General features: G+C 46.4%; 1 protein-coding gene across 5 annotated transcripts in view; it reads right to left on the minus strand.

Moving 5' to 3' along the window:
* FARP1 (FERM, ARH/RhoGEF and pleckstrin domain protein 1) overlaps positions 1-20,286 on the minus strand; it is a 267,299-nt gene that overhangs the window by 100,100 nt on the left and 146,913 nt on the right. The gene's annotated exons all lie outside the window — the stretch shown is intronic.

Here is a 20,286-nt window from a genome sequence, read left to right on the forward strand (position 1 = left end):
CCCCCCTCCCCAAAAGGTCAGAAATGGGAGACGCCAGCCACTTCTGACAATGCAGAGTAGGGGAAAACACTTGTTAAAACACTGTAATTTGTATCCCCATATAGCTAGGAGTTTATCACTAAAAAAAAAAGAGAGAAAAAGAAAAAAAGATACAAAGCAAAAAAACTAAACATAGCCAGAGAGCTATAATAAGGGGTATTTGTATAGCAATTAAGAGCTCTTAACAATAAAAAAAGAAAAAAACAGCAGCACAGAAATAAAAATTTCACTGGAAGAGATGAAAGATACAGGTGAAAGCTCCTAGCAACAAGACATCCTGACACAGACGGCACTGAGATGGGAGTGCAGGGCATTCACGGGCTCAGGAGTTCCAATGTCTGACCAATGCGACTTCTACACAGATCCAACAGCAAAGGATATTATGGGAGCACAATGCAAGGGAATTCTCCAGAACGGGAGTCTAAACTTCTAGGTTGCAAAGGGCCAGACAGTATCTCACAGAATGAATGAACACAAACCATTTTAAGGCAAGTATCTGGGTCATTTTGGAACCCAAAGAAGAAAAAGAAGATTCTTCTGGGGAGGAAAGGAAAGGCTGGTGAATCACAATCAGGGTACCGGACTTCTTGGGAGCACACAAGAAGCCCGAACAGAGTCCCTACCATTTTGCCCTCCAGGACATCAATAGTAATGGCTGGTGGCTTGCTGGAGTCAATACAGACACTGGAGGCCGGAGGCAACGGCCCTTGGGCTCACTCTGGGGACAGAGAGACTGTTTCAGCTGCTTCCCTGCACCTCTGCTACTCAGCTACCTGCCCTGGGGCAACTCCAGGTTGGAGATCACAGACTTGCCAAGATCACACTCATGGCTGTGGAGCTGGGATTCAAACCCAGTTCAGAGACTCTGCTCCTAATCACTGAGCCCCAGAGTCTCTCCATTTTCCCTCTTGTCCCTTTCAAGACCTATACATGCAATTTCGATGACTTAAATTGTCCTGGAGAAAACCTGCTGATAAAACCAAGGAAAGTGGCTGATGCTTTACAAGAGCTCTAACTAGAGCCACCACAGCGGGTTCGTAGGCCACGTAATACGACACAGTTAGGATAACCATGGTGAGACACAGCCCCTGCAAGCTAGGGGGAGTGGCACACAGGCCAATCACCATCTTCCAGCGCAGAGGCAGGACTCCTTAGCTAACACAGAAATGAGACAACTGAAATGTGGGAGATGTTTCTCGTGCTGTTTTTCCAGCCCTTGCTTGATGCAGGGAGGCAATATAGTATCATCATTAGGAAGACAAACTCGGGGGCACCTGGGTGGCTCAGCTGCTTAAGCCTCCGGCTCTTGGTTTCAGCTTGGGTCATGATCTCCGGGTTGTGAGATCAAACCCCGTGTTGGGCTCCATACTCAGCGCGGTCTGATGAGATTCTCTGCCTCTCCCCCTGCCCCTACCCCTGCTCGCTCTCTCTTTAAAATAAAAAAGTTTAAAAAAAAATTTTTTTTTTTTTTTTTAAGAATACTGCCTTCTGGCAAATGCCGTGTCTCTGCTGCACGGCAGTGTGACCTTGGACAAGCCACTCTTTGGGCCTCCCTTACCTCTTCTGTAGATGGGCGTAATCGCCAAACGACTTCATAGGGCTGTGGTGAGGAATATATGATTTCCTACACCCCAAGCTGTTAGGATGCTCTTCAGTACTCAGTAAACTCTACCGGGTAGTAAGTATGATGGGGAGGGGGGAGGAGGAAAAGGACTCAAAAGCGCAAAGGAAAGTAGCGGCGGCCTCATCAGCAGACACTGTGATCACCACCGCTGTGAACTACCAACTTTCACACCGAAGCCTGGGAGCCGGGACAAGGCTTTCATTCTGGGAGAATGTAGCTAAATGTTTAGGCCTGCCCATCTACGCGTCCACAAACGTGGCGATTCTACCTCCCACTGTGGCTCCAAGGGCGGCCACACTGTCTGCGAAGACACTGCCTTCCTTGTTCCCTGCTGCACTGAGCCCCAGTGATCCGAACACTCATTAAACACACTTCAGATTGGATTTCAGAGCCCCGACTCCAGGCCAAGAAGAGAATGGGTGCTTTCAGCTCCTTGGCTGTAATTTGGCTACATTATAACCACAGCGTCATTAGTACAGAAGTCACTCCCCTTCCCTGGCTCCGAGACTTCACGTGCGCATGCGCAGCAGAGGCTTTCCACGGCTCTCCTGCACGTCCGTAATGCCAGGAGCAAAACAAGAAAACTGGATGGAGAACTTGGCCACTCCTATTGCTGGGTTTCTCTGCTCACGACCCTGAGCAATTCATTGTCTTTTGATCACTTTCAGAAGTAGATGAAGAAAAAATTCCAAAATTTATCGAAATAAGACAATCTTGACTTTTTAAAAAATATCCATTTGTCAGGGAATAAGATATCACACAAATAATGAATCAAGCAAGTACAACCCAGATCATGACTGTTCCAGGAAAAAGCATTAGATCCTTCCCAGCAAAAGAAAAATGCTTTCATTTTCCTTACGTCTATTTAGTTTGGTGTTTCTCTCCTTGGGCTCAGTGATCTAATTAAGCCTCAAAACTTAATTCAGTGCATGGAGCATGAATTTTCTGAAAATACACCTGATATCCTGCACTTAGCCTCCAAAATTATTATTCCAAAGTATGATAGAAAGTAAATACTTTATTGAATTCAGCTTAATATTCTAACAGAAGGGTGAAGACTCTGTAAAACAAAGCACCGGAATTAACATGAGATTCCCGGTTCTCATCTCTCTTCCCCTGCAGGCAGATTTCTTCTACCATGTGTTTTAAGCACAGCTTTTCCCCCAAGAACCAACCTCCAAGGTTCTTGGACAACCTCCAGGAACATTAAATGAACAAGAAATTATTTTAAATGTTTACAGACACTTTCAACAGAAAACATTTTTAATGTTTTTCAGTTAGTCAGTAGGGAGAATGGGAACATTTTCTCATCCTGAAAAAGGACATTTAAATTATTTTTTATGCATTAAAAATATGTAAACCAAGGTGTGAAAAACACAGCTTTCAGGTCAATTTAAGAATTCTCAGCTCTGCAATCCCCATAAAACCTCCCAAATAAATACTACTTACTTTTCATTCTTTTTCACGTACTTTTCAGGTTTAACATCCCATTAAGCACTAAGCAACTGGGGTGCATGAGGGCCTGAGCTCCAGGTGTGCATGTCTGCAAGGAGGTCAGAGTCCTAATCTGAGTTAGTACAGCTGCCCCTTGAACAACTTGGGTTTGAACTTCATTGAGTCCATTTACATGTAGATTTTTTCAATAAATACAGTACCATACTATATATGTGTTTTCTTAGTAACTTTTCCCCTCTAGCTTACTTTATTGTAAGAATACAGTATACAATGCATATAACATATAAAGTATGTGTCAATCAACTATTAATCTTATTATCTGTAAGGCTTCTGATCAACTGGAGGCTAGGAGTTAAGTTCTGGGGAAGCCAAAAGTTATACACAGATTATCAACTATACAGAGGGCTGGCACCCTTCCCGCATTGTTCAAGGGTCAACTGTACTTCTCCTCCATTGAAAAACTGGAAAGCTCAGATTAGTGTCGGCACAGAGGCTCCAGACTTAGGGCAAAGAAACTTACAAATATGTAACAAAGGTAACAAAAGGTGGCTATCCAACAGAGACTGAAGGTAGTCAAGAGAGTAGAATGGTGTTTCCCAGGGGTTGCAGGTGGAACAGGGATGGACGGTTATCGTTTCAGAGGTACAGAGTTCAGTCTGGGAAGATGGAAGAGAATTCTGGAGATGAACGGTGGTGACAGCTGCATAACAACGTGAATGTATGTCATGCCGCTTAACCGCACACTTAAAAATGCTTACACGGTAAATTTTATGTTAGGTGTATTTTATAATGGGAAAATACCCAAATACTGGTCATCTACTATAGGGACTGGCAAATTGGGGGGAGAAAAAGTCAAGGACTACAAAGAGTATTTTCATTATAAACAAAGGACACATTACAATGATAAAGAAAGATGGACACCAAACTTATACATTTCCAATGGATGAAGCTATTACTACTAGGTATAAAAATGTGTGAGATCACATTTGGAGCAGCACAGAATGGGGGGGTGGGGTGGAGCACACTGGACAGAGGTTCCAGAGTTGTTTGGATAGGACTTCGATGCTTGGCTTGTCATTTACCAGCTATGTGGCCCAGGCTAGTTACATGGCCTGCCTGGGCACTGATTTTTCCTCTGAATAATGGAACAATGATACCCCCCTAAGGAGGCAGGTCTGAGACTTCAATGAGGTAAACACATAAAACACCAAGCACTGATGCCAGCACTTAGGAAGATGCTTCTGTTTGTAGTTGAAGGCTTTTCCAAGTTTTTCCACCTTTTGATATCTATGAAAACTCCCCTGGGTAGTTTTAAGCCTTATTACACATTAACCACTGTAAAATAAAACATACGCTTCCCATTATATTCCAAAAATCTTCTGAGGAGGGGTTGAGGAATGAGATAATTGGAATAAGGGACAGAGGGGGACAAGTCTGTATGATCCACAAACTAGAAAACCCCAAAAAGCAAGCAAGTTCTGTGTGTTGACTGTGGATGACCGGCCTTTCCTGCCACCAGCTTGCTAGAGTGAGACGAAGACTAAGCACACAGACTCTAGGCTTACAAAAAAGCTCGTAAGTATGTATATAGCAAAAGTATAGACAGCATATCCAAAAATATGAATGGTCCACTAGAAAGACTGAAAGAGTGTGAAATAAACAGTTTCCCTTTAAGTTATCCAGCAACAAGCTCCTTGGGTGTTAATAAACCAGAGCTGGCAGACAAGATCATTCTGCACGGTTTACATCAGATTCTTTAAGTCCTTACAAACCTAGTAGAAAGAAATGGTCATCAAGTCAGCAGCTATTTCTCGGAGCTAATTCCAGGACAGCAATGATTTTGAGGTTCACCTGGAAAATCAGGTTCCCCTGGAAACTTGAAACCATTCACACCCTCTAACCCATACATACCTAGAGTCTCGCATGCATGAAGAGTTTGGAAAAGTATGCACACATTCACAGAACCTCCATGACACAGGACCTAGAAACCACACAGCTTACCTTCTATGACATTCTTTTCAAATTCACCTGTTTCAATACCTTGATGAAATTTTTTTCAGCTTCCTTCTCTTTCTTTGCTGTATTTGACCTCTGCACTTATGATTACCATTTGATTTACTACATAAATAGTTCCCAAATAGTTTCTCAGGTCAGTTCTATCAGAAAGAGCCATCTTCTACTAAATGGCACATATGTGCCATTCCTGCTCAAAACTCAGAGTAAGAGTCAGGGTCTTGACAATGGAAAACAAGGCCCCAGGGGATCTGCTCCTCTCCTGTCATCTGTCTGAGGCCACACCCAAGTGTTCTCCCTCCTGCTCACTCCAGTCTAGCCACACAGGTCTGTCTGCATTTCTCCGCCTGTCAGCTACACACCCACCTCAGGGCCTTTGCACTGGCTGTTCCTTCTGCCTGAACACCCTCTCCTCAAAAATCTACATGAGTAATTCCCTCACCTCTTTCAAATCTCTGCGCCAATGTCGTTTCTCAATAGGGCTCACCCAAACCACCCTACCTAACTGTAATTTGCCTCCCAGCCTCCTTACCTCTTTTTCCACTTCTCATTTTTCACCTCACTCTCTAGCATCCGAAACAGTATTTCTTTATCATGTTTTTTTATACGTGGCTGTCCTGCTCTACTAGCATGGAGACTCTGCTGGCACGTGGACGTTTGTCTGTTGTGTTCCTTAGATCAGCGTGATACACGGTAGGTGTAAAGATTTGCTGAATTGATAAGTGAATGAAATCCTTCTAAAATCACTATTTCTCATGGAGAGATCATAAACAGCACAATCTTTTAACAAAAATATCCATATGCTGGGGTCTAGATTCTAAAGCCAGTTTAAGGATATATTTTTATTTTAAGACACTGTTGCTCAAAGTATATAGCAAAACTATAGAGAATTGACATCTTCCAAACGCTGTGAAGGGAAACTACTCTGGAAAGGCTACTCGCAGGGAGAATGCTAAAAGGGAAATAATAAAGGATGGCTTTCTGTCGACGAGGAAGCACGTCAGGCTGGGCCACCGTGCACACAGCACTACTCACGTGACTGTTACACACGGACAGAAACACCTACAGGAAGACCAGAGTGACCCCGGGGAAACCATCACATCGCCAGGACTAACCGGCCATGTGGCCTCTCCGCCTTATCCCTCACCTGGCTTTGATGAGCAAATTAGGCACGGGAAATAAAAGGAGGGGTGTGTTTTTTCGTATCTTGTTCAGAGAACACACCATCGTGTGGGCTATTATTACTGAAGCAGCGGTCCGGAACATCCAGACCTTCTGTTCCCTCTTGAACTGGTTCGCTACTTTACTCTTGTGTGATTATTTCAAAATTTGGTAAAGAGGATGCCTTGGATTTAGCCCATTCTGTTGTTAATTCATCCAGATTTTCAGTTTTGGGCTCACTCCAAGCCCTACACAAAACCTCCTTCTCAAGGAGACCATCCCAGCCATCGGCACGTTTAGGGATACTCCAATTTAGGTAGTGTTACCGCTGCCCAAAGTGACGGGCAGGAGAACGGCAGGCAAATCTAAGACGTACACTGAAAAGCATGGTGTAGAGTTCATCCTTGAAGTCAAATCCTGCCCTGTAACACGGGCAGCCCACAGTGTCCCAATACCAGCACTGAGAGCAAAGCCATATTTGAAGCCATACAGAGGTTTCTGAAAACGCAAAAGCATGCAGTAACAACTGCCTTTAACAACAATCCTCTATGACGTCATAGCACTCAAAACGTTCGTCTGCAGGGGCGCCTGGGTAGCGCAGTGGTTAAGTATCTGCCTTCGGCTCAGGGCGTGATCCCAGCGTTCTGGGTTCGAGCCCCACATCAGGCTCCTCCACTATGAGCCTGCTTCTTCCTCTCCCACTCCCCCTGCTTGTGTTCCCTCTCTCACTGGCTGTCTCTGTCAAATAAATAAATAAAATCTTTAAAAAAAAAAAAAAAAGTTCGTCTGCAGCAGCTACGTAAGCAAGGACGCGCACAGCCGAAAACGGTGCGCTCCCCTCGATCCAGGGTTGGGTTATTTGCGGTGACCGTATTCTGTCAATAGTGTGTGCTCCTGAAATGCACTCTGTCCCAGTTCATAAACAATGACATTAGTGCTAAAAACAAATTACGATACTGAAGGGCAATAAACACATGTCTGAAACAGATTTCATCACCTGCTGAAAACCCTACCTCGATAGAAGAAATAGAGTTCACAGGTTTACCTAGGAACTGGAGAGTTAGATTCAATTCTGGAGGAGGGAGGGAAAAGATTTAGTTATTAAAGTTGACATTGGCCTTTCACTGTCGAATTTCTTCATCATGCATGATGCCTTCACCATGCTTTCAACAGCACTGCCACCAGGCCAAAAGAAATGCTCAACAGAGCCCCACGTACTGTGGGGATAATGCCAGCACTCTGTTTCACAAAACCACTGTGAAAATTACGAATTGTTCTGTCCTCCTTAATGGCAGCATTAGCCCAAACTGCACTCAAGCAGGAGAGAAGACTCGGGAATACATAGGCTCCTAAAAGAAAGGTGGGAACAAATTCACAGCAACAAGTAGAATGGTGGTGGGGGTGTGGTGGGGGTGGGGAGGGGGTGATGGGGTTATTTCACGGGCACCGAGTTTCACATCGGCAGGATGAAAAAGCTCTGGAGGTCTGTTTTACAACAATGTGAATTACCTAACACCTAAGAACTGCAGACTTAAAAACGGGTGAGATGCTGAGTTTTCTGTGTGTTTAACCACCATTTAAAAGCAAAGAGACCAAGGAGGACTAAAACTCTGGGTCTGAGCCTGCCAACAAGACTCTTTCCTTGATGATACCACAGGCCAAGCTGGTTTATTAACTCCCTGAAGCAAAAATAACAAAGCAGAAACAAAGCAGGCCAGCCGGGCAGCACACACCCACGCGAATGTTCTTTTGCACGGGCTTCATTCATTACGGAGTCGGAGGAACCATTTGTGACTTTATGTTTGATTTTCATTCAAGTTTCAAAGCAGTCACCTCCTGATGGATGGCCCAATGGAAACATTTCAAAAGCATTTATTCTGTCATTAGCAGCTCCTTTTGAACTCCGTGCGCCTGCGAGCCAGGCAGGCTCTATGAAGGGCGGCAATACAGAAAGCCCTATTTTCTCTGCTGAAATGCCCCGTGGCCAGTTCCGGGCATCGGGAAAACAGTCCAGCTTTCAAAGCCTGGTGGTTTCACAGCTGGTTTTTTTTCTTCTTTTTTTTTTTAAACATGAGCCATAACTCTAACCCAACAGCTGCGTTTTGCCAACTCCTCCACCACGAACTCCTTCTGTATGACAGTTCTATCAAGACCACACTGGAAAAGCTACAAATATTAAGATAAATATTCTTGAGAAATCTTCTGAGGAGGTGGTTCCAGAAGGGGCCTCTCCGGTTTATCACTGCCTTTTGACACACATGTGTACTTCTGAATTAAGGAACTGATTTGGAGTTCACAGGTGCTGGATGGATTAGCAAGACAGGCAGGGCCCTGTGGAAATTTCCCCTGCATTTCAGTCCGTAGCCCTCCGCCCAGAAGTCAGCCGCAGTTCACCAGTGAGGAAGCTGGAAGCGAGCTGATAAGATTGCTTACTTTCCCGAGGACCAGCTCAGCCTAAGTGTAATCGGCAAGCCGAGGAGGCAGGCGAGAGCCTCTATTTTGGGGGACAGGGCCCGGAGAGCCAAGTACCAGGAACAGCACGTAAGAGAGCCAGTAACAAAGGGATATAGTTTTATTAATCAAATTGGTAGGAAGCTGAGTGTAAAGATGGATCCAGCAATGTTGTCAATTAATATATATTCCTAGAAGTACTGTTTTTCCATACTCGTGGGAAGACAGCGGTTGAAACACAGGAAAGAGATCATTTCTCCCATTTCAGTGTCACATGTATAAACCCAGCACCACTGATAGAACGACTGAGTGTGTGTGTCCTCCCAAAACCACAGGCTGGGACCTAATCCCCACGGTGATGATGGTGTTTGGAGCGGGGTCTTGGGAGGTGATGAGGTCATGAGGTGGAGCTCTCGTGAGTGAGCAGGGTGCCCTTCTAAAAGCGATTCCCGAGAACTGTCTCGTCCCTCCAGCTACGCGGGGACACAGCAAGAAGACCGCCGTCTACGAACCGGCTCTCACCAGACGCTCTACCTGCCGGCACCTTCATCTCACTTCCCCGCCTCCAGAACCGTGACGGAGAAATTTCTGTTGTGGATAAACCACCCAGTTCATGATATTCTCTTACAGCAGCTCCAACTGACCAACACTCCTGGTGATTGTACTAAAGCAAATTTCACATTGGATAGAAGAAAAATGGGAGGGGAACGTTACCCACGTTATTTGGAAGCCAACCATCCATGAAGAGTACATCTGTAGTCCTTCTGCAGCGAGCTAGCTGCTGCCGTAGGGAGGGATTCGGGAAGAGAAGGAAGGGACGCCCAGAGTTAGCAGGTAGGAGAAAGAGGAACCAGCAAAGAAAATTCAACACTGGAGAAAGTTAGTTCCATCTACTCCCTCACTTCCTGTGGACGGCGCCAGGGGAGCGAATCGGGGCCACTCAAACCACAAGCCCCGTGGACTCAATGAGCTCCGAGCTCAAGAGCAGCCAGTGCTGCGGCTCACCACGGACAGTCGCTCTCTGCTCGGTCAGCGGACACAGGGCTGGGCCTAGGCCCGAAAGACGAAGGATCCACACGAAAGGACAGTTTTAGCTTTGAGAGGGAATGCACGTTCTAAAATAAAAACATTCAACAGCATAACTGTTTGTCTTGCAAAGAAATGAGCTGCCGCCTCCAACAGGGTTGAAATATCAATGGGATAATTGAGAAGATGCTGGCTTTGGGGAGGGTGCCCTTCCTGCCTCGTGCTGCCTGCTTCTCCCCACACGTCAGTGCTTCTCCTTCTGTGTATGCTTTACCTTCTAGTTCTTTTCTTCCTTCCTGGGCAGGCCCACGGTTAGATCTTTTTAGAAAGAAAATGAACGGTTCTACAACACGAGGCAGGATGTCCTGTATCTAGAGAAGCCCTCAGGTGCCATCAAATACTGAGATACTATGATCTAGCGGGGAAATGGAAAACCCCTTGAAACAACACGGTACAAGTAACTTAAGGGGGAATAAAACAGCCCTATAAATTAATGATGTACCTCTACGTGTGGATTTCTAGGTACATGCCCACAAACTGTTTGCACAACACAATTTACAGGTGGCCTAACGATCTGTAACTTGCATAAAGATTTAGCTGGTTTCCTACCACCACCATTACAAGCTGTCCATCCAGGAAGAACACGGCACTGACTCTTCACGCAGCTTCCAGGACCCAGATCTTTTCACACCTTCTTCCACACACAAGCTCCCCTCCCCCAAGTAGAACAATGTTACCATCACTATGTAAAGGATACCTGGAGACGTTTGCCACTTTATGGGGAGGGGGGAAAAAAAGGAAAGAAAAAGAAGATTCGACAACAGGTTAAGTTCATTTAAATTCTCCAAGTGATAAAAATGAAAACATGTATGAGACCTCTGAACAAAAAGTTTGAAGATTAGTAGGATTAGTCACAGAGGGAGTGAAGGACAGGGAGGTCCACAGTTTGGGACTGGTCATACACTGGGTCCAATTTTGGCCCAGAGGGAAAGGAAAGGAAACTATCAAATGAATTGTTTTTATGAGAAGAATAAAGGTCTTCTCTCTTTCCCGATTATAGAATAATGTAGTGTGATTAATCACAGTCATTTTTACCAACACCGAAAAATCGCTCTCAGTTTCTAGCTAGCCGAACTCCTCAAGGCACTGCACACCACGTCAAGCGCTCTGGGTGCTCACAAACGCCATTACTGCCTCTAATGGGACAGCCTGCAATTCTGCATCGCATGTTACGCTGAACCCACGTTACGTGCCCTGCATCCAAGAGAACATTACCAGCTTCCTAATAAGCAGTTTGGAAAACTGTAGGGAATTGCTAAGCTGAACACAGGTATAGACTCAGCAATTCCATAAACATGCAAAAGAAACTCACCCAAAGACATGGGACAACCCAAGTTAGAAACAACCCAAATGTCCGTTATCAGTAGAATGAATCAATTCCAGCAATGAGAATGCAGATGCTGTTGCCATAGTAACACCAAGGATGAAGGTCTCAAACAATGCTGAGTCAAAGAACTCCCTAGGAAGGCTATATGCTTGGTTCCACTGCTCAGGAACTCATTGGTTATCCTCACCTACGGTATTAAAAACCAGGACAGTAGCTATCCTCAGAGAGAAGTATTAACTGGCGGGGGAGGGGGGTACCTTTGGGGGTTGAGAATCTTCTACTACTTGATCTGGCTGATGGACACCACGGTGTATTCATTTCATGTGTTCATATGTACCCATTCATATTCACTGTGATTTGGACATGTTTCCGTATGAGAATTATACCATAAAAATTTTTTTTTAAGTTAGTCATAACTTGATAGAATTCATTTACTTTCATGATTGACCTAACTCGATGCTCCTGAAATCTGACAAACATCTAAGTGCTGGATGACTGATTACTCCTCGAGCCAGGTTTCGACATGGATGTGGACAGTTTCACCCGCACAACCTGCCTGTGCGAGGCACACATTCTGGATGCCCACAGGCCTGCTGTCTCTGCCTGTGTGTTTCCTGAAGTAGACAGCTTGGCCTTGCTGCCCCCACCCTTCCTCCCCTCCAGTGTTGGGTCTGACAGCGAGGAAGAAAACCTGAGCAGCTCATGCTCTGTGGGTTTCTGCCAGGGTCACTCCTAGGCTGGGGGGGGGGGGGGCGGGCAAGAAATGGGCAGGGAAGGACTGCTTGTCCTGTGGCGTGTTACAGAAAACCTCCATCCTGGTAAGAGGTGCTGTGAAAAGAACCAGCCTCTAGCACCGACCTTCTAAAGTAAAGATTCTTGGCAAGCAAAAATAATAAAAATCATGCACTTCAACGATTTCTAGTATGAAAAGAAACCCCATAACACGATGAGGCTTCAAGGCGGTAGCTCATTATTCCATAATAATTTCCAACTGTGTAGCGAGCAGTCATTCATTTTTTATTTTCACACAACTTCCCTACATGTTATTGACCCATCACGCTGAGAAATCTTCATCATTTCCCAATGGTTCACAACAAAGGGTCCCTAATTGCTTTCACTAGTACCTACTTCATATTCTCTATCCAATTTGGCTAAGAAATTTCAATTACTCTGGAACTCTCAAAAAAAAAAAAGAAAGAAAGAAAAAAGAGAAAAGAGCGCCAGTCATGGCCAATGCGCAGAGCCCTGAAGTGTCCTCCCCGAGAGTGAGGAAGGCAGCTGAGAGTCCTGGGGGTCCGGGGGTCAGCAAGTCTTCCCTGGATGGCAAAAGGCAGAAACATGGCGCCCTGAAGCTCCTCAGGATAGGACTCGAGCTCCTCGGGGCCTGGCACTTTTGGGGGCCTTTACTGGCTCAAAGGGAAAAAGGAAAGGAGTTTGGTAAGGGTTGGCTGTGAAGGTACGGGCTGGGGGAGAAGCTCAGAAACACGTGCCGGCTTTGGTCAACAAGTTTTTGACCACAGAAAATAGACCAGTGAGGACTTCATATTTTTTTCTGGTGATGGTAAAATCTTTTTTTTCTTTTGAAGACATTTAAAAAAGAGCTCTGTATAGGCAACATATCAAAAAGTAGACTCTTTCCAGAAAATGTCAAATCATTCCATCAAGCTCTTCAGACTCCACGAACAAATTGTGAATTTCAGCTTGGTAACAATTTGTAGACAGTTATAAATAAATGTGAAAATTCTGAATACCAAGGTTACCCACTACAAAATAAATCTTTATACGAAGCAGCAAGAACTGTACTCTCCTTGTTCCTATTGCCAAAATACACAAGCTGGATTAGATGTGGCAAGATTTCCTCATGAAAATGGGATTTCCTTCATGAAAGACTGGTGATAAAGTATGGGAGCAATGTGGCTCTTTTTTTTCTTTCCAAGCCACAAATTAAAACAAAGAAAACCAAGAGCCACCTGGAATTGAAAAAACATCTAAACCAGCATTACACAAAAATTCAAATTTATAAATAAGATGAAGGGTTGTGTTAACCCTTAAATCACGGACCTTAAGAGCAAATTTTCCTACTACGTTGACTGTATTCATCAAGTCACGCAACTGATTTATGGACAACTCTTTAGACGTAGTTGAATAGTGATGTAGCCCAGAAGGTGTGTTAGTTGTAAAAACAAAGGTGACGAAATTCTATTCTGGCTCTTATGTATTTAATTGCTCTGAAGTTAACTTCCTTAAAGGCTGGAGGAAAAGAAAAAACAACTGGCGACAGTCAATCAGAATCCAAAATTACAGGGCTGTACAAATATTCTTTAAAATATTCTAGAAAAGGAAGGATTTTTTTTTTGTTCCCTCTAAAGACTGAATAAACTAAACAGCAAATAGTTAAGAATTTAAGTTTTTTTGTTCTAAATAGCAAAATAAACTAGTATTAACTTTTTTTATTTGAAGACCTGGTTTTCTAGTTTCCTTGAGAAGTAAAAAATTAATAGCCAAAGATGTGCCAATTAGAAAAACCTTTAAAGGGGCGCCTGGGTGGCACAGCGGTTAAGCGTCTGCCTTCGGCTCAGGGCGTGATCCCGGCGTTATGGGATCAAGCCCCACATCAGGCTCCTCCGCTATGAGCCTGTTTCTTCCTCTCCCACTCCCCCTGCTTGTGTTCCCTCTCTCGCTGGCTGTCTCTATCTCTGTCGAATAAATAAATAAAATCTAAAAAAAAAAAAAAAAACCTTTAAAAATGGCCTTTAAAATGGAGCAATCCAGAAAGGAGAAACAGGTATGAAATATTTTCATGTGTGAGGAAGAGGCTAGAAAATATTTAATAGGCATAAACTCAATATATTTATTGTTGATATGATAATAATGAAAGTCTCAAATAGGAAAAAAAAAAAAAAAAGGCAGTCTATCTTAAATAACCACATCTTCAGAGCCAGCAGCAGACTCAACAAGATAAAGAAAAACTCATGATGAACCAGTAAATTTCTCATTACGGAGACTATTTGGACCACATTTTAAATAAAATCTAGTAGCCTTTCTCATCCCACTACCTGGGCATACAGGCTTAAACACGCTAACGAGAATTGCAACAACACAGCGAAAACCTTTCCCGATACAGGTGGGTGGTACCGGCTCCCAAACACCAACCAAAAATCAACCCTTCCCCAGGTGATGAGAATATACTGATCACATTGTTATCATAAGCAACACACTCTTCCTTTCACCACGGACAACCACGAATGAAATACATCGACCCTTTCTGGTACGCAGTTCTGTGCGTTGCTAACATTGACGTGTGTGTGAGTTACGTGTGATGTGTATGGGTGTGTGGCTTGGGGACGGCTGCCTCTCATACAAGATGGCCACATTTTAAAACTGCCAATTCCAGAGGACTAGAAATTCCTGAGTTGAGCTAGGATGCTTGGGTAATTCCCTCCACCGGTGCCTTCTCGCATGTTCCTCAAAAGTTTTCCTTTTGTTCCCAGTAAGGAGCAACCAAGTGACGCTCTGCTCTTGGTCGCATGGCATTTGGCCAAGGAGCATAGATAACTAAGAGGGAAGGTAGCGCAGTCAGTCTCATGGCTGTTGCCAAGCCAGGTGGAGGGCCGTCCAAATCCAGGGGTTCAAGGGGCACGGGAGCTGGGTCAGATGTAGGCTGGCGTTCATTCTGGGAGTCACTACGTGTCACCCAAGATTCTGCACACTGGCAGTCTTTTTCCTCAAGTCCCTCTCAGGTGTTGCTGACCATCGGCTACACCCTTGGCCAGGCACTTCCCAAACGTTCTCTCATTTCCACCTCACAGAAACCCCACCAGGAATGGCTGCAGAAGAAACAGAGGGTGGGGAAGTTCATCGGCCCCAGGTCACACAGCTGCTAAGGGCAGATCCAAGATTGAAGTTCGGGTTTGCCCAACTCCAAAGCCTTGGCTGGGTGGGTGGAGAAGTCTCATTCCCTCTGGGAAAGAATTACATCAAGCATTCTTCTAGCCCATAAGACTTCCAAAGAGTAATGCTTAAACAAGCTATGGTTTTCTTTTAATAACCAAGAAATGAAAATCTGAAGGTTATATGAGGCAAAGAAAGCTCATTAACTGATGTTTTAGTAGGGCCCACGATTACTCATGGGTAATTCTTCTAGTCCTCTATCTCCACGTTCCACACACACATACCTCTTTCCCGCCAAAGGGTCATGCTATCTTCCCCTGGAACACCCTCTGAGTATTGCTGCTCTAGCTATACCTTGAAGAGCCCAACTGTCACCTAAAGAGCACGACCATGAATGAATCAGGTGGTGACTTTCATTGTTGCCCTAAAGCTGCTTCCCATTTTCAGAACCTTTTTTCAGACCCAACCATTTCTAAGTGTAAGTGTAACAAAGAACTTAGGTTAAGGCTCTGACATGTAACTCTGGTTTGCTGACATCGTCAGCACTCGCGATTTTTAAAAAGTTAGTCGCCGGGCTGAGGGCTGACAGGAATGTGCTTCTTGAGGACTCTGTAGAAAGAAACAGGATCTTGAGTTTCAAGACACAGGGGAAGCAAGCCAACAGGTGTGAAAAAGGAGGGGGGGAGGAGGGAGGGGGGGAGGAGGGAGAGGAGGAGAGGAGAGGAGGGAGAGGAGGAGAGGAGAGGAGGGAGAGGAGGAGAGGAGGGGAGAGGAGGAGAGGAGGAGAGGAGGAGAGGAGGAGAGGAGGAGAGGAGGGGGGAGGAGGAGGGGGAGGAGGGCAAGAGGAGGGGAGGAGGAGGGAGGGGAGGAGGAGGAGGGAGGGGAGGCGGAGGAGGAGAGGAGGAGGAGAGGGGGAGGAGGAGGGGAGGAGGAGGAGGAGGGGAGGGGGAGGAGGAGGGGAGGAGGAGGCGAGGGGGAAGGGAGGGGAGGAGGAGAAGGAGGGTCTTCTATTTTGTGAGGAGGAGGAGAGGAGGAGGAGTGGAGGAGGAGAGGAGGAGAGGAGGGGAGGAGGAGAGGAGGGGAGGAGGAGGGGGAGGGGGAGGAGGGGAGGAGGAGGGGGAGGAGGAGGGGGAGGGGAGTGGGAGGAGGGGAGGAGGAAGAGGAGGGTCTTCTATTTTGTGAGGAGGAGGAGGGGGAGAGGAGAAAGACGGGGAGGAGGAGGTGGGAAGGGTCTTCTATTTCGGGAGGCCAGTGGTGACAGCTCGGCTCTCCAGACCAGCAGGACTGGAGGGTTTGTGGGACGCAGACCCAGAGTCATGCTCAGTCACACATCCCGGCTTTAAACAACGTGAAAGGAGCCAGTGAGAGGTCACCTTCCTCTTACATAATTCAAAAGGCTCCAAGTCCTCGGACCACAGACATTGACAGGCACCTGCGGGGGGTCCCTGCACATCCCCAAATTGGAGGTGCCTCGCAGGGAGTCAGTGTCAGCTCCCGCTTTGCATTTAGATTCCCAGGCCTTGTACAGAGGACACAGGGGAGACGGAGAACCGACCGTCAGCGCTCCGAAGAGCGTTAGTGCTGCCGAAAACGGACTGGGTTCTGGCAGCTCCTATGAACCCGCCCAGTCGGTGGCCTTGTAGTGAAGGGGCCAAGCGGCTCAGTGCCCGCATCTCTTCGGCGGTCACTGCTGGAGAAGTTCTGAACACATGGCCGCTCTGAGACCGATGCATTTACAATTCCAGTGCAACAAATCCTGAGGTTTATCGAACCATCTAGGGTGTCACACGGGCCCCAGGAGAGCACGCTGAATCTGCTCATCCTTATCCCACTCAAGACACCACCTCGGCATCCTGGGAGGCGCTGTGCCACCAGCTGCCAGGCAAACAAGCAGTGAAAGAAGAGAATCTGTTTTCTCCTTTATGTTTCATTCTCATCCTCTACAGAGGATTTTAAAAACTCAGGCTCGCACGGCTTAGGACAGGCACAGGCGTTAGTCCCAAGGGGTGACTGGCAAGCTGAGCAAAAGTATCATAAGACAAACATCTAGCAGGGAGCAGTACACGTCCAGATTGTTCGGGGCGGGGGGGGGGGGTGCTAGAGGGAGTCCTGAGCACGTCGGTGCCAATCAGAGAGCCTCTGCAGGAATCTGGAACCGCAACAGGGAGCAGGACTCTGCACCCCTCCCCCCCCTTGTGGCAGGGGCTTGGGATTCCGGGCTCACGTCTGAGAATGGGTGTCTGCCGGCGCGGCCTGGAGAAGCCGGGAATGCAGATGTGCCGGTGGAGGGAATAAGGCAGGGCCCGCGAGGCAAAGAGCGTGTCTGATCACCCCCTTCCCTGCCCGGGGCAGGTTCGGGTAAGGCCACACTGCATTCCCACCCTGGTGTCTGAGAGTTCAGTTCCATTTTCGGTCTAGGTCATCTTAATAGGGTCCTTTCATGTATGACCTAAGCCATCCAAAAGCAATTCAGAAATAAACTTTTCCCAACATATTTCAAGAAAAGGAGGTCCTTTTTTTTCCCCCAGTGAATACAGGGATCCAGATATCAAAAATAAAGACTAGGCCTGGATTTATATTAAAAATATTCTAGCCTATTTTTGCCCTTGAGTGCATTATCCTAAGTAGAATAAGCCAGGCAGAGAAAGACAACTACTACATGGTATCACATACACCTGGAATCTCTCTAAGAAGTCGGACTCCCAGAAACAGCAGGAAAGTGGTTCTCGGGCAGGAGGTGGGGGTGGATACGGAGAGGTTGGTAAAAGGGTATAAACTTTCAGTTAGAAGATAAATAAGGTCTGAGGATCTCATGTATATCACGGTGACTCCAGCTAACATCACGCTGTGTAAAACTGAAATTTGCTAAGGGAGTAGAAATTAAATATTCTCATACACACAGAGATAAATATGTGAGGCAATTAATGTATGAACTAACTACATGGGGGGGTTCTTTCCTAATGTATACACACACCAAATCACCCGATGGACACTCGCAAAATCCTGCAACCTTATATGCCGATTATACCCCAATAAAGCCGAAATTTTAAAAATATCCTAGAACCGTGGATTATAACAAGTTGTCTCAGAAAAACAATTTGATCCTGCCAAATTGTATTCAAGAGATTTGTTGTTGTTGTTTTAATCGCTCTACTGTGGGCTGATACATGAATTTATGGGGGAAAAGTAGAGAACTAAGCGATGACTGTAAACTCATTGCTGATTTTCCAGAACAGACTATATTTCTGCCTCCCACGTATTTTACTAATCATTTAAAAACTGAACTCCAAAGGGTGTGCTATGTATACATCTGAAGACCTGCATATTTTCTGTATTACACAACTGCTTAAATGAAACACACATTCCTGAGACAAAAGCCAAAGGCCGAAGGAAGCAAAGGCACCCCTGTCCCGGGCCCGCCACCTGAGGTGGGAGGGGACAGGGAGCTCTCAAGGAGCATGGCCGACTTCCAGCCTCCAGAATGTGTATTTTTAAACCGTCCAGTGGATAGAAACGCAATAATCACCTTTACTGCCGAAAGGGGCCTCAGAACATAAGGGAGGGGGGTTTGTCTCAAGAACAAATTTTCATTTCCAAGTACAAGTACAGAGTGGATGCATTCAGTTCTAAGCAAAGACGCAGCCTATTCAGAACAAGTTTTCAGCTTTAAATCTCTCTTGCTCTCTTACAGATTTCCTTTATGCCTCGCTTTGGCCACAATAAGAGCCCACCTTTCCGGAGATGATGGTGGGTTGAGGGAGTGGGAAGCAGAAGCAGACAGAAGCTTCCCTGCACTGGGTGAGGCTGTGGGGCTTTTACCTGCTGAGAAGCGAGCGGCTGGTTTTGGGCACATACCCGCAGAGCTCCGGCTGCAAGGGCTAGCGTAGCGGGGGTATTTTTAGCAACAGCCTTACAGGTTTTGCTTCCTAAGTTTACCAATCTAGCAAGAACATGTAACAAATAGGAGAGAAAGAACACTTCTATTTGCTTTCCATCTGGCTGCTTCCGAGCTGGAGTGGATTCTTGACAATGAATCTCCTGATCGCACATGTTCAAATGTCAGGCCGAATTTTATCTCTGCCTACATCACATCTGTGGCCACCCAAATGTCACCTGAGGGGACAAGACCCATGTCACCTCCATCGCCTAATAATGTAATCATTGGGTAAAATCATAAACATGCTTCAAATGTGGTCTCGGGAACCAGCTGGTTATTACTGAAATCGTAGCCGTGCTCGTGGATGGCTTCGGCGCCGAAACAGTGATGAAAAGGGGCTCGCACAGGAAAGGCAGCAAGGATGAGGCACATGTGGCTTGGGAGGCCCCGAAGGGCAAGAAAAGCACAACCGGGCAAATGTGGGGCTGCACCCTCCGAGGTGAGGATCTCGTGGGTGTGGGAAACAGGGCTCCAGAATCCTATGTCCTGAGGGGGGCATAGCCCCAGGGGCTTCAGGGGGTCAGATACAGCTGCTGGAGGGCAGGGTCTGGCACATGTGAGCTGTGTGCCCTTGGGCAAGTTCTTCAACCCCTCTGTGCCTTCAGTTCTCATGGTACAACTCAGGATGATGATAAAAGCACCGATATGACAAGATCCCCGGGAAGATTAAATAGGAGCTCATAGCAAGGAGCTACAGTTAGGTGTTGTTGCTCACCGATGGTGTTGGGGCTGTTCTTTCAGAAAATCCCTCTGCCTCAGGAGCAGCATGACAGCCGGAGGCCAGGCAGAAGAGGCTGTCGGAGTGGGGAGAGCTCCAGCCAAGGGGGAAGGCCTTTCTTCTAGGCAGGAATCCAAAGTGCCAGAATGAAACCACGGCACAGCCTTGTCCCGCGAACTAGATGCCCCCTCACCACCAACATAAGATCCAAGGGTGGCCTCAAGGCCCCCGGACACAGGAATGCCACGCTCACCCAGAGCACCGCACAATCCCACGGGTGAGAACGGACGGAGGGAGCAGAGAAGATTCTGATTCTCTTGCGTTGCTCCAGGAGCAGTCGAGACGGCAGCTGGGGGCTGCATGTGGCCCACGAGCCCCTTGCTGGGCTCTGGGTTCCAAACAGGTGATACGGGGCCATGGTCTCTGCCCCAGAGTTCACTTTGCCACAATTCATCCACACGGACGGGACCTTTCTTCGAATTCACATGGGGTGCCGGATAGCCTTGCCTTCCTGAGGCAGGGATGGAGACAAATACCCGATGAGGGAACAGACTGCAGTCACACACACTGGCACAGGAATTCAA

This window comes from Ursus americanus, chromosome 10 (genome assembly GCF_024610735.1).
Source record: "Ursus americanus isolate L20-20 chromosome 10, mUrsAme1.1.p, whole genome shotgun sequence".
In the NCBI taxonomy this organism is placed as follows: domain Eukaryota; kingdom Metazoa; phylum Chordata; class Mammalia; order Carnivora; family Ursidae; genus Ursus; species Ursus americanus.